We start from the raw sequence: 14,903 nt of genomic DNA on the forward strand, positions 1-14,903 counted from the left end.
ATTTGTACCAAGTTCGAGATTCGAAACACACAGCTTCATTTGATTAACGCACCTATGTCTGTGTTTCAGGCAGGATCCACCTTTTCGTTCGATGTTGAGATGATATTCCAGTGCAGATGAAGGCCTACGCAATGCTGTTCCAGTTTAGAGGAAACACCAAGAGGACTTAGGCATGAATGGCAAACTGGACTGAGGACAAAGGCATGGTAAGGTACTCAGTGAAGCCGTGTAAAGCAATTGTGGTCTAGTGGCGTAGTGGTTAGCGTTTCTGTCTACTTAGGAATGGACCGTGATTCTAATCCCACCCTTGGTAATTATTTTTATTTTTTTAATATGACATATTCATTAGGACCAAATTGAGGAGCAAGTCTCCATGGTCATGGAACGACTCAGAACGTGAAATTATAAAAGAAGAGTAGTTATAGGTAAAACGAAACGAATATGAATCCTACGCAGACGATAAACCATAAGCCTAAATAAGCATAATCAAGAACGGAACATAGGAATTATATTGTTCCAGGAGTTTCTCGACAGAAACAGAGTGAGCCATGAGAAAACTCTTCAGTTTAGACTTAAAAGTGCTTGGATTACGCCCAAGAATTTTTGAATTCTTGTGATAGCTTATGGAAAATGAACGCGGCAGAATACCTCACGCATTTCTGCACAAGAGCAAAGGAGGTGCGTCCCAAATGCAGACTGGATTTCTGCCTAGTATTGAATGAGTGAAAGCCTGACAAATGATCAGGTTAGAAAGTACTATATTCAAATGTTCTACGTTTTTTGTTATACTTACTGACATCTTCCACAACCACGAGAATAATCTCATTTTTGGGTCTATGGAACGAAAAGCCTATCTAATCTGTCTAATCTAATCTGCTACCTCTTGAGAATAAACTGGTATGGTTAACAACAAGCGACAATTAGTAGAATATGTCCCGAGTCGCCCATGTCAGAATCCCACACTACTGGTCAGGCGTCGACAAGAGGTTCGCGAACGTACACCACACATTTCTCGACCCGTCCGTTTCTGAGCGAAAAATACCGTTTGTGAATCACAAGAGTTATCCCAAAAAATAATACCGTTCGTCATGAGCGACTGAAAATAAGCAAAGCAGGTTACTTTTCGCGTTGAATGATCACTTACTTCAGGTATTGTTCTAATGGTAAATAAAGCATCATTTAGATTTTGAACAACATCCTGAATATGGACTTTCCACGACAGTTAACTGTCTGTTCGAACGCCTTGGAGTTTGGTTTAGTGTCACTAATCATATGTCCAGTCTGTGTACTCAAAATTTCAATTTTTGTTGAATTGTGTGTTAGAAACTGTAAAAACCGAGTCTTACTGGGATTTAGCATCAATTCCCTACAAGCCAGGAACGTATGTCCTGAACTGCGTTATTTGATACTGTGTCAAAATTGCACACAATTTCCTCCACTACCAAGCTGGTACATCTACATCTACGTGACTACTCTGCAAATCACAATAAAATGCCTGGCAGAGAGTTCAATGAACCACCTCTCTACCGTTCCACTCTCGAACGGCGCGCGGGAAAAGTGAGCATTTTTCTCGTGATGATCATTTATCCTTATTCAGGTCGGTGCCAACAGAATGTTTTCGCAATCGGAGGAGAAAACTGGTGGTTGAAATTTCATGAGAAGATTCCGTCGCAAAAACGCATTTTTTAAATGATTGCCACTCCAATTCACGTATCATGTCTGTGGGACTATCTCCCTTATTTCGCGATAATACAAAACGAGCTGCCCTTCTTTGTACTTTTTCGACGTCATCCGTCAGCCCCACCTGATGCGGATCCCACATCGCACAGCAATCCTCTAGAACAGGGCGGACAAGCGTGGTGTAAGCAGTCTCTTTAGTAGGCCTGTTGCACCTTCTAAGCGTTCTGCCAAAGAATCGCAGTCTTTGGTTTGCTCTACCCACAATATTATCTATGTGATCGTTCCAGTTTACGTTATTTGTAACTGTAATTCCTAAGTATTTAGTTGAATTTACAGCCTTCAGATTTGTGTGACTTATCTCATGTGAATAACTTCACACTTCCCTTTATTCAGGGTCAACTGTCGCTTCTCGCACCACCCAGACATCTTACCTAAATCATTTTGCATTTCATTTTTGTCACCTGATGACTTTTCAAGACGGTAAATGACAGCATCATCTGCAAACAATCTAAGACGGCTACTGAGATTGTCTCCTATGTCGTTAATATAGATCAGGAACAATAGAGGGCCTATAACACTTCCTTGGGGAACGCTGGATATTACTTCTGTCTTTCTCGATGACTTTCCGTCTATTACTATGAACTGTGACCTGACAGGAAATCACGAATCCAGTCGCACAACTGAGGTGATATTCCATAGGCAAGCAGTTTGGTTAGAAGATGCTTGTGAGCAACCGTGTCGCAAGCCTTCTGGAAATCTAAAAATATGTAATCAATTTCACATTCCCTGTCAATAGCACTCATTACTTGATGAGTATAAAGAGCTAGTTGTGATTCGCAAGAACGATATTTTCTGAATCCGTGCTGACTATGTGTCAATAAATGGTTTTCTGCGAGGTACTTCATAATATTCCAATACAGTATATGTTCCAAAACCCTACTGCAAATCGACGTTAGTGACATGGGCCTGTAATTAAGCAGATTACTCCTACTTCCCTTTTTGGGTATTGGTGTGACTTGAGCAATTTTCCAGTCTTTAGGTACGGATCTTTCTGTGAGCGAGCGGTTGTATATAAATGCTAAATATGGAGCTATTATATCAGCATATTCTGAGAGGAACCTGGCCGGTATATTTTCTTGATCGGAGGCCTTGCCTTTATTAAGTGATTTAAGCTGCTTTGTTACACCGAGGATATCTAGATCTGGGTAGTTGTTCTTGATTGGAATTCAGGAGTATTTAATCCGTCTTCTTTGGTGAAGGAGTTTCGGAAAACCGTGTTTAATAACCTGCTTTGGTGGCACTGTCAACAGTGACTTCACCGTTGTTATCGCACAGTGTGTGTGAAATCTTATGGGACTTAACTGCTAAGGTCATCAGTCCCTAAGCTTACACACTACTTAACCTAAATTATCCTAAGGGCAAACACACACACCCATGCCCGAGGGAGGACTCGAGCCTTCGCCGGGACCAGCCGCACAGTCCACGACTGCAGCGCCTTAGACTGCTCGGCTAATTCCGCGCTATCGCACAGTGAAGATATTGATTGCGTATATATCTCTCAATTGCAGTCGATACTATCTCTTTGAAAGCATTCCACAATTTTTCTACACTTACATGATCAGATCGGAAAAAGTGAGGACTGTCGCTTAAAAAGGCGTTAAGAGCATTTCCATCAGCTTTTTTAAATAGATATACTTTGCGTTCCTTTTTGATGGCTGTAGGTGTTATGGTATTCAGCCTGTCAGCAACTGCCTTGTGGTCGCTAATCCCTGTATTCGTCACGATATTCATTATTTGTCCAAGATTATTTGTTACTAAGAGGACAAGTATGCTTTCGTAACCATTTACGCTTCGAGTGGGCTGATGAACTAATGTTTCAAAATAATTTTCTGAGAAAGAATTAAGTACAATTTCTGATGACGTTTTGTGTCTGCAGCCGACTTTTAACGTAAAATGTTTTCAGAATGCTGACATTTTTTGGTCAAGAAAGAAGAGCTTTTTTTATTTTCGTGGAGCTTGGAGGGATGCTGATGCCTTCTTACACATTGCGGTTATCACTCTGTCACATTTAGATTTTCATCTGTTATTACTCGTAGACTCCTTGCTCAAGGAGAGAAGTTGACATTTGTTCCATTTAGGGTTAAAGATGATAGGGACTCCTTATATTTCGGGCTAATGAGCCTTGAATCACCAACCAGTACCTTTTCGGTTTGGGATGGATTGAGTTTTAACCATACATACCGCTCCTATTTCGATAGTGCGCATATGTCGGTATTGAGAATCTCTACAGCTTTCAGGTTTACAGGTTTTGCACTTAGATACAAGTGGAGGTCATCATTGTACATGTGGTATTTGCAATAGGACAGGACTGACGACAGCCCGCAGCTCGTGGTCGTGCGGTAGCGTTCTCGCTTCCCACGCCCGGGTTCCCGGGTTCGATTCCCGGCGGGGTCAGGGATTTTCTCTGCCTCGTGATGGATGGGTGTTGTGTGCTGTCCTTACGTTAGTTAGGTTTAAGTATTTCTAAGTTCCAGGGGACTTATGACCACAGCAGTTGAGTCCCATAGTGCTCAGAGCCATTTGAACCATTTTGAGGACTGATGACACATAATTTACATACAATGAAAAGAGTGTACGACCTAAACCGAACCCTAGGGAAAACTGATACTACCTTCCTCCATTGTGAATTTATGATGCCAGGCCGGATGCATTGCTGGCGAGACTTCAGGTATGAGCAAAACCACTGCACTGCACGTGGCGAGAGATTTAGCCTGCTAAGTTTGGCAAGTAAAATGTCATTGTCGACGGTGTCAAAAGCCTTGCTGATGTCTAAGAGGCCCATGGTAGTTGCCTCTTGTGCATCCATGGCAAGCCTCAGGTCATCTAACTTCATTAGAGCAGATGTTGGGCTTCGAAGTTTTTGGAAGCTTGATTTGAAATCGGCTAGTAGGTTACTTGTAGTTAGGTAGTTTGCTAGCTGGTCGTAGACTATATGTTGTAAGGCTTTGGACAGTGAAGGAAGAACGCAAATAGGTCGGTAATCAGAGGTTGCTGTGGCTGGGTCGTTTTTAGGTAGTAGCTTAACTAGCCCCTTTTCCAGGCCTCAGGGAAAACACGTGCGGTTAAGGAATGGAATAATATATGTGTTATACTGGGCAGTACAGAGTCAATATTTGGACTGTGATGCCTTCATGCTGACCTAGGTATACGGACTGAAGCGACGAATGGTCAGTTTCCTGACCGATTGAAATTTTCAGTAGTGCACCCTCATTATTAAAAAAGTGAAAGGGATAATGCAGAGAATTTTAGACTTATTTCTATCCCATTGGTGTTTGTTAAAGTTACTGAAAAGGTTGTATGTACAAGGGTAATTGATTATTACAGTTCACATAATTTGCTGTCAGATGTACAGTTTGGTTTTATAGAAAGTTTAACAACTGAAAATGATATATTCTCTTTTCTCTGTGAGTCTCTGGAAGGATTGCTTGAAAGGTTGCGAATGTTAGGTGTCTTCTTTGATGTAAGTAAGGTGTTTGATTGTGTTAATCACAAAATAATACTTCAAAAGTTGGCCCATTATGTAATAAGGGGAGTAGCTCACATTTCGCTCAGCTCTTACATTAAGAAGTGTCAGCAGAAGGTCATTATCCACAGTACTGAGAATGGCTATGATGTGCAGTCTCAATGAGTCATACTTAAGAGGGAGGGGGGGGGGGAGGGAGGCTGGGGATGCTGATGCCACATGCCACAGTGGTCGGCGCTGGGGCCGCTACTGTTTCTTACTTGCACAAATGAGACGCCTTCTAGGTGATTCTAAAATATTTCTTTTTGCTGCTGACTGGGTAGACCGTCAGAGACAGAGCACATCGCGCTAATAAGCCGAGTATACCATTCGTTTGTTACATATTTTTACGAGCTTCAAACAGGAGCGACTGCAGTAATGGACTCAAATTAATTCATCCAAAGATAGGTTACCATCTCTATAAGTGGCTGGGTTGCAATACCTACATACATTTTATCTTCATTCATCTCCATGATTTAGATTAGCAACTAATATCCCAATTCTGAGTCTTTTACCATAATTTTAATTATTGTTTGTTTGTTTTACGATACGCACATTAATTTACATAACAAAGAAAATAAGTTGCTATTTTGGTTATTCTGTGTAGAGATACATATTTGCAGATTCTTGAGTCAGTTCCTAGGAGATGTTCAAAGAGGCATTCCACACAAATACTGTCCACATCGCATCGCTGTACAATGGGTAAGGGATGCGTCCACTAGTGACTCATCAGAGCCCTAACGTTATCTATCAACCATCCAGCGAGCGCCTGTTGGTGTCTATCATCTAAAAATTGCCACAATGCATTATTTAAACAAACAAATACACTTCTGCAAGAAAGTGGAACTGGCTCACCTTGAAAAAGAAATCGTTAATCTGATGGACTAACGTAAATGTCGTGTGACTAGGGCCTCCCGTCGGGTAGACCGTTCGCCGGGTTCAAGTCTTTCGATTTGACGCCACTTGCGCGTCGATGGGGATGAAATGATGATGATTAGGACAACACAACACCCAGTCCCTGAGCGGAGAAAGTCTCCGACCCGGCCGGGAATCGAACCCGTGCCCTTAGTATTGACATTATATCGCGCTGACCACTCAGCTACCGGGGGCGGACATCTAATGAACTGAGTGCCATAAAAATATGAATGTTACCAAATTAGGATTGGTTTCGAGCAGTACTGTCATTCTTCAGTTTTAACACACAAAAGTTGGCTGGTGTAGTAATACACCTTCCGGGTAATCTTGACTGAGGAAAGGTTGTAAACAAAGATCTGTCTGTCTACAATTTCTCGTTGTTTGTGTGTAAACTATGTGAAAACCTACGCTACTAATCCGATTCCTTTGATTTGCTGTGGTGCTGGGTATTCTCTGTAAGCAAATTGCATTTCAAAATCTGAAGAAATCGTATATGCTGTGGAAGACCGTAGTTTTAATGGAAGATTTTTGGTAATGACAGGAGACAGTACCCCAAACACAGCATTACTCTACTAGGAAATAGCACTGAGAGTAGTATTATAATCTCTCTCCTGATAGAAATCTTTTTATGAATATAATTCCATTTATACAGTTTATTCTTCATAAGCATATTGTATTTCAAAACCAGTATGAGTCTTATATGTCACAGAAGACTGTAATTTTAATGGAACATTTTGTTAATGATGGCGGGCAGTACCACATAGTAACACTCTACCTTAAAATGGCGATTGTCAGGCGTATTTTAGACTATCTCTTGGTGGAAAAATTATGTTATGCATCCAATTCTATAGCTCTGCTGGAGTACTGGCTATTCTTTGGAAGCAAATTTCATTTCAAAATTAGGAGGGTATGAATACGCCGTAAAAGACTACAGACACTGTAACTTTGGTGCTGCTAAGAGCCTGAACACACTACCAGAATTTCTTTGGATTTTGTGAAAGATCTTTGAACAACAATCTGCTATGGCAGCCATTGAAGGCTTCACGCATTGCTCTCTTGACAGCCAGACGCGTTTTAATTCAGACCTATCTATAGCAACGCTTTATTTTATACCTATTACGCAGTAGTCTCTGTCTCTTCAGAAGTTTCTTTATAGTGACTGTATACCAAGGAGGGTTCCTCCCATCATGAACTATTCTACTTGGTGTTTATCTGTCCAGTGCAAGAAATGTGAGCTACAGTTCCTCTACTTGCTCCTGTCTTGAGCTGAAAGTTTCCGGTTCCTCATTGAGATATGACACTACTGCTTCTTTGTCTAGTCTGATGAACATGTAAGTCATTCTGCTTGTTTTAGTTGCCCTTTGTAACTTGGTGTTCATTTTTGCTACAGCTGCATCATGGCCACTGAACCAGTTTCGATGTGGACATCCTCAAAGAAGTGAGGTTTGTTTGTTGCCATTTGAAATAATACGAGGGTCACTCAGATAATAATAAACGTTATGCTTTAACATATGACTGCATCCTCTCACCGCCATCGTCGACCGGCCACTGACTTTGGTACTTATCCGCTTCAGTTTAACGGCAGCTGTGATCCAGTACGGCGGCTCACTTTTTAGCTGCCACTTTAAAACGTGTGAGAAAATTGACGATCCCGCCAAGTATGAGGTGCGCAGTGTTACACTCTTTTTAAATGTGCAAAAAGTCTGACGTATCGAAATTTATAGACGGATAACTGAGATTTTCGGTAATGGGATACACGAAGCGTAAGTTCGGAGGTGGTGTATCATATTGAATGGCGGACGGGCGATATTCGCGACGAAGATTGATCGGGCTGGCCCTTGGTGGTGACTGACGGGCTCAAAGCAAGGACAGAAGCAAGATACAATAAGATAGGCGTTTCAGAATTAGTGGGTTGCAGAGGCCTACAGTCAGACGCTTCGACGACCATTAAAAACAGGTGGCGTGGAATACTGACCAGTTCAGTCATCCTCCTTCCAGATAACGCACGTCGGCATGCAGCGGGAGCGACACAGGACTGAGTCCAGTGGTTTCAGTGGGAAATGTTTCAACATACTCCGTAGAGTCCAGACTTAGACCCAACTAATTATCACTTATTCCCCAAATTGAAAGACTTTTTGACTGGACAACGCTACGGAAGTGATGATGAACTTAAGGAAGTCATCCGTCAGTGTTCAACAACAAGGCAGCAACTGTACAAGTGCCTGTTTGAACGGTGACTACGTAGAAAAGTAGCTTGGGTATTAAATTGTATGTAAAATACAGTTTCGTTTACTTATATTAATTAAAAATTTCTTTAGAAAAACCGCTCTTTATTTCCTGAATGAACCTTCTATATTTGCATCATGACTAGGTTTCCGAACTATCTGTTCTACGTAGTTTTCAGACAGAACGATTAGTAATGTTTCACAGAATGTCTTATCACGCACTTCACTAACAAAACTCTAATTATTGTAACTGGTGGTTGGATGATTATAGTCTCCTCTAATGATTATTCTATGATTAGGGGACCTAACGTACGAGCGAACAGAGGTTTTCTCTAAAGTTTTCGTTTACTCCAGGAGTTGAGTCTGGTAGTCAGTAGAAGGATCCTATTATAATTTTATGCCCACCCCTAGTACTGAGTCTTGTCCAAACAATCTTCCCTGCAGCTTCAATTTCTACCTTGGTGGATCTGAGTTTCTTGTCTACTGCGACAAATACATCACCCCCATTTCCCATTTCACTATCCTTACTGTAGACGCTTAAATTTTCGCCGAACATCTCACTGCTGTCAACTTCAGCTTTTAAGCAGCTTTCTGTGCCTGGTACTATGTGAGCTTCAATGCTTTTAGGAGCTCTCCTAACTCTGACACTTTGTAAGCAATGCTCGGCACACACATTTCTTTGGATCTTACACTGATACTTCTGGATTTCCTACAGCTGTTGTTAACTGTATTGGATGGAGAGCCACCTAGTCAAAAAAAAAAGAAAAGGCAGCTGCCTCTGATGTGTGGTGCACACGCACCAGACCCAATTAATGGTACCCTGCAACCCGCGACCGTATGACACAAGTCTAGGAAGTTACAGCCTAGCCTATCACAGAAACTTCGCTGGATCTGGTTCAAGCGTTCCACTTGAGTCAGAACCAGGGCACCACGATCTGTTGTGAGGAAAATGCTGCAGATTGTGAGCGGTGAAACTACGTGAGCAAGGCTGGAAGTCTCAGCTTTCTGTGCCAGTCACTGGAATGATCCAAGTATGACCTCAAAACGAAGACGACAGGCATACATTTTTCCAAAGCGCGCCCCACTCTGCTTCCTCAATGGCTGTCAGAATAACCTCTTCAATATGCTGAACGAGGTCTCAAGGCATACACATTGAGCGCTCCTGGAGTTCCTTCCCGTCCATTGCTGCCATTTCCCTAAGGGCTGCCATTAACCGCCGTACGTTAGAACCGCCGACGATTAATCGACCATTGTCCCTTTGCATTCACTGCCCGTTGACACAGGACACAGCAAGTTTCCAAGAAGGTGAGACGAAACTCACTGGATCAGTTTCGGTTTCAGTGGAAGACAACACCTCGAAATTGCTGGTTATTTGGATGGATGCAACATCTTGAGATTTCCTGCCCCGTCTCCCCTGTACAGTACGCTTAGACCTTCCATTGAGAGGCCACTTACAGTCAAGTGGACGAGTAACGATGACTACTGTAGTTCCTCTCCACAGGAGAGGATAGTAATTGAGGTACTTCTGGTGTACAATTCTTGATAGCCCTCCCTACATACCAGTTCGCAGCAACTTCTAATCTCTTGAGTGTAATAGGAGTCGATTTCCAACTGATTACGAATAGCAATCAACTCATCCCCTACCCGAGAAAGCACACACAGTGAGGCTGCTTTTTGTCTCGTGCAATATTTTAAACAACAGTAAACAAATAGCTTATGTCTGGTGCAATATTTTACAGAATAATAAACAAATAAGTTGATACTGAGCTTGCTGATTGTCTTTTAATTTATGATTATGATATGCCGCATGTATTACCAGTAGCCTTCTGGAACTAAAGCGATTTAAAGCCAAAAATTAGATACGTATTGCGACAGCGGAAAACCTGGTACCAGTTTTACTGTTTCTCCGAAACGTTTTTCAGGTTATGGTCATTAAGAAAATTCGGCAGTAGCGTTAATTTATGATAAATGTAATATACACTGCTATTAAAAGAGATAACTAATGTGACACGATATGTTTCTTATTTATAGTATCTGTAAATCACAAACACCGATTTATTACAAAACAGGTTATGCAAAACATTTGTAATTTACGAAAACCTTTGCAAGCGTCCGAAACTCATAACGTTTTCCTGTAAATATATAATTAAATTTGGGAATTGTTAACTGTGAATGAGGATACAGTGCTCAATGTTTCTGAAAAGCACAGTTAAGCTTATAGTTGAAATTAGAATACTACACAATGTATCACCTTCCTGAAAAGCACGTGTTATGTTTACAATTAACGATTAATTAAGTTTTTGTACCTAAGTTTTCGAAAATAATTTATAAGACGCATGTGATTTTGCTCGAAGACAAAGAAAATACAGGGAGTTGGATGATACATGCAGTTATAAGTAAATTTCAAACTGCATGGAATTTGCAACTTACGAGTAGAGGATATGGCGTCCCCCTTTTACACTAGCGTGCCAAAGATGAACACTGCAACGTGAAATGTAGGGCACAACAAACGCTCATTCACTTGAGACAGTTAGGAAAATACATAGCACAAATGTAAACATACATTGGTTGGTCCATGTGGAAAGGTATGTTGTTTCGTTTACCTACAGATCTACTGAAGAAATCACCTACAAAAGGTGCCGTAGGTTTATTAGCAGACTGTGAGACAAAATGTTCAGCACTTGCTGCGAGAAACTACCTGCAACTTTGTCGGACTTGCAAAGGACTGCCTGGGTTATCACGGCGGAAAAAACGTAGGTTACAGACAGATGCCCTACATCGGTTTTTATAAAACGCTACGTATGTGTTAGAGAAGATTCCTAATGAAAGGTGTTGTACGACAAAGATAGTAATCGTGAATGTTCCTAAGAAAACTCCATGCCAGATGAAGCACAGAGACCTAAACTGGAAGACGGCATGGGTGAATCCATCAGTTCACAGACACGCTCAGAGGCGTATGTGTTTATAAATGGTTTAATCTCAACAGTATCGTGTCGCATAATGTGAAGCTCAGAAGTGATCCATACTGCCAGCATTGCACTATGGCTGTCACACTCATACCCGAACAGTAGGTTACTGCAAAATTACAGTCCTCTTCAAATGAATAATGTTTAAATCAACAAGAAATTAACGTACATGCACATCAAAGCATTCAAGACAAGGACACTTGCATGGTTTAGATATTCGTCTTCGATGAGAGACGAGTAAATGTAGTGGTTCTTTGCTGTCATGAGGAATTCAAAGGAACCCCCAAAATTCCTAGTTGTGGTGTGCATTTTAGGGACGAGAATCTATAACTGTTCTTTGCTGTTACGCGGAATTCAAAAGAAACCATAAATTTCTTAGTTATGGTGTGCATTTTAGGAAAATAACGAAGGAGTATACGCTGACAAATGATCCTTGTGATGAGATGATTTTAATAACAGCTGATCACTGGAAATATTCTTGGTATGTACAGAGTGCGATAAAAATATTAAGATGGATAATATAACGTTCATTGTGGCAAATTGCAACTTGTCGATGTTGGGCCTACATTCTGAAGCATGGGCTTTCCCCCTTGATCTATGCGCCTCTGCCGGCTACTTCCTGCTGACCACTAGCTACCACACGTGAGCGAATTTCTTAGCGGCTAGTACCTTGTGCGACAGAGATAGATGACATTCACTTCCCCAGTCGCTCTCCCTCGAGAGAGAGAGAGAGAGAGAGAGAGAGAGAGAGAGAGAGAGAGTGTTGTGTGTGTGTGTGTGTGTGATGCTATAACCATTACCGGCCGTTGTGGCCGAGCGGTTCTAGGCGCTTCAGTCTGGAACCGCGCGACCCCTACGGTCGCAGGTTCGAATCCTGCCTCGGGCTTGGATGTGTGTGATGTCCTTAGGTTAGTTAGGTTTAAGAAGTTCTAGGGGACTTATGACCTCAGCAGTTAAGTCCCATAGTGCTCAGAGCCATTTTTGAACTATAACCGTTATCCACATCAAGTACACGTTCTCGTCTGCGTCAAAGGTAGACGAATTTCTCCCTCTCTCTCTCTCTCTCTCTCTCTCTGGCTGTCTAGTTGCCTGTGGGACGCATCCACCTGCTGGTGTTGGCCAAGGCTTATGATGTCGAGATGGCTTTGGCCTTGGATGAGCGGCAGTTCGCCAGGTCAGACGGTGTACGTGAGGCAGCAGCGCTGGCAACGCGCACTGCACCGGCTATCTATTCAGATACTACGCAATACTACTCCTCGTATTTTTTAAAGTTTCTCTTAAATATAGGGCATTTCTGTACCGTTCCTACCTTTTGTCTGTGTTGGATTTGGGCAGTCGTTTAAAGAGTAAATTTAGCAATGCGTGTAAATTTTAGGACTTTTCCATCGTTATTTACAAGTCTGCTACAATCCTACTTCTCTAAGGCGATCTTATAGTGACGTCACCTACTAATAATGCAGAGGCGAGTTTCTCGTAGATTTACTTTTAATGTACAGGATGAGCACAAAGCCTTGCCCTGATTATAAAAAATTATAACAGAATAACCGTTTGACATAATAATTTACATTTGATGCCGTTACATAGGTTAGTGTTGTGACCAACAGATGGAGCTAGTGCTCCACAACACCGACGCGGCCTGTTAGGTCACGTTAGTTGCTGGCGAAATGGCGACGAAGGAGGAGAAAGCGCAATGTGTGCTCTGGTTTCACGAAACGAAATGGCCCTTCAGTGTTCAGCGTAAATTTCGGGCTTCTTATGGCCGCAGCCCTCCTGACGTTAAATCAATAAAGCGATTGTATGGAAAGCTTAACGAAACAGGCAGCGTTGAAGATCGTCCTTGAAGTGGCAGGCCTCGTGTGAGTGATGCAACTGTTGATCGTGATCGACGATCGTTTCAACGGAGTCCGCATCAACTCGTCAAGCATCACGTGAACTTCAAATACCGCCAGCAAGTGTGGTGAAGATTCTTCATGAAAGGCTTAGGTTGCACGCTTACAAAGTGCAAATCGTCCAGGCCTTGCAACTGAATGATTTGCTGATACGTGGTGAATTTGCAACTGAGATTCTCAACAGGATTGATGGCGACAGCGATTACTTAAATGGCATATGCTTTACCGATGAATCCATCTTTCATGTCAATGGAATGGTAAATAGGAATAATGTCCGTTTATGGTGTTCAGAGTCTCCACATGCTACTGTACAGTTACAGTGAGACAGCGAAAGAGTGAATGTTTGGTGCGGCGTCATGCATAACACGGTTTCTGGACTGTTTTTCTTCGCGGAAAAATCCATTACCGTTAACATTTACTTAGTAGTTTTGCAACAGTTCATTGCCCCACAGTTAGAAGAATATCAACCACTGATTATTTTCCAGCAAGATGGAGCAATCCCCACTGGGCTTTGATAGTACGTGATTTCCTGGATGAAACATTTCCAGATCGGTGGATTGGAAGGAACGGTCCAACACCCTGACCAGCCCCCTTTCCAGAGATTACGCCCCTTGACTTTTTTTCTGGGGCTATATCAAGGACAGAGTCTTCGTCCCACCAGTTGCTGAGACTAACTGAAGGCTAGGATACAAGCTGCTGTGGGTACTGTGACAGAACAGACGTTACGAAACAAAACATGGTTCAATTGGCTCTGAGCACTATGGGACTTAACTTCTAAGGTCATCAGTCCCCTAGAACTTAGAACTACTTAAACCTAACTAAGCTAAGGACATCACACACATCCATGCCCGAGGCAGGATTCGAACCTGCGACCGTAGCAGTCGCGCGGTTCCAGACTGTAGCGTGTAGAATCGCTCGGCCACCCCGGCCGGCGTTACGAAACACCTGGCGGGAACTGGAATACCGCCTCGACATTAATTACGAAGTTAAGTGGTCTTATAAAAAACTAGTACCACTAACCTATGTAGCAGCATCAAATGTAAATTATTATATCAAACGGTTATTCGGTAAAACATTGTTATAATCAAGGCAAGACTTTGTGCTCACCCTGTATATTTGTTGCAGTATGAAATATTGGTGTGTTTTTGGAAATATGACCCCGCGCTAATTGTTTATCATAGGATATGGCGTATTTGTTTAAATATCATACTAGGAAAATTATTCAGTCTTATATTTAATGTCAAAGTGCTTTATGTCATAAATTAGTTAATATTTTCAGTCGTTTTGCAGGATATGCTATGACCTCGTAAATTACATTAATCCAGCCATGTCTGTCATGCTCTGTAATGTCAAAGTATCTTATGGTAATATTTGCTGCAATTTCCTAAGTAGGATGACTCTTCTGATGACGATACTCTCACTATGGCGTAAAGACCTCAAATGACAAACTGAAATTAATTAATTACTGTGCTGATAAACCCCTTACGTTATTTGATTTTCAAACAGCTGAGCAAAACTGAACGCACTCAGACATTTCTCTCTTTACTTATTCTGATTATCAATAAACTGACACACAATATTTTTAGTGCAACGCAATCTGACTTTCAGTAATCCCTACAAAAGAGTGGCCGTGACTGACAATAACCTATACCTTTCATGAATCACT

Source organism: Schistocerca piceifrons, chromosome 1 (genome assembly GCF_021461385.2).
Source record: "Schistocerca piceifrons isolate TAMUIC-IGC-003096 chromosome 1, iqSchPice1.1, whole genome shotgun sequence".
NCBI lineage: Eukaryota > Metazoa > Arthropoda > Insecta > Orthoptera > Acrididae > Schistocerca > Schistocerca piceifrons.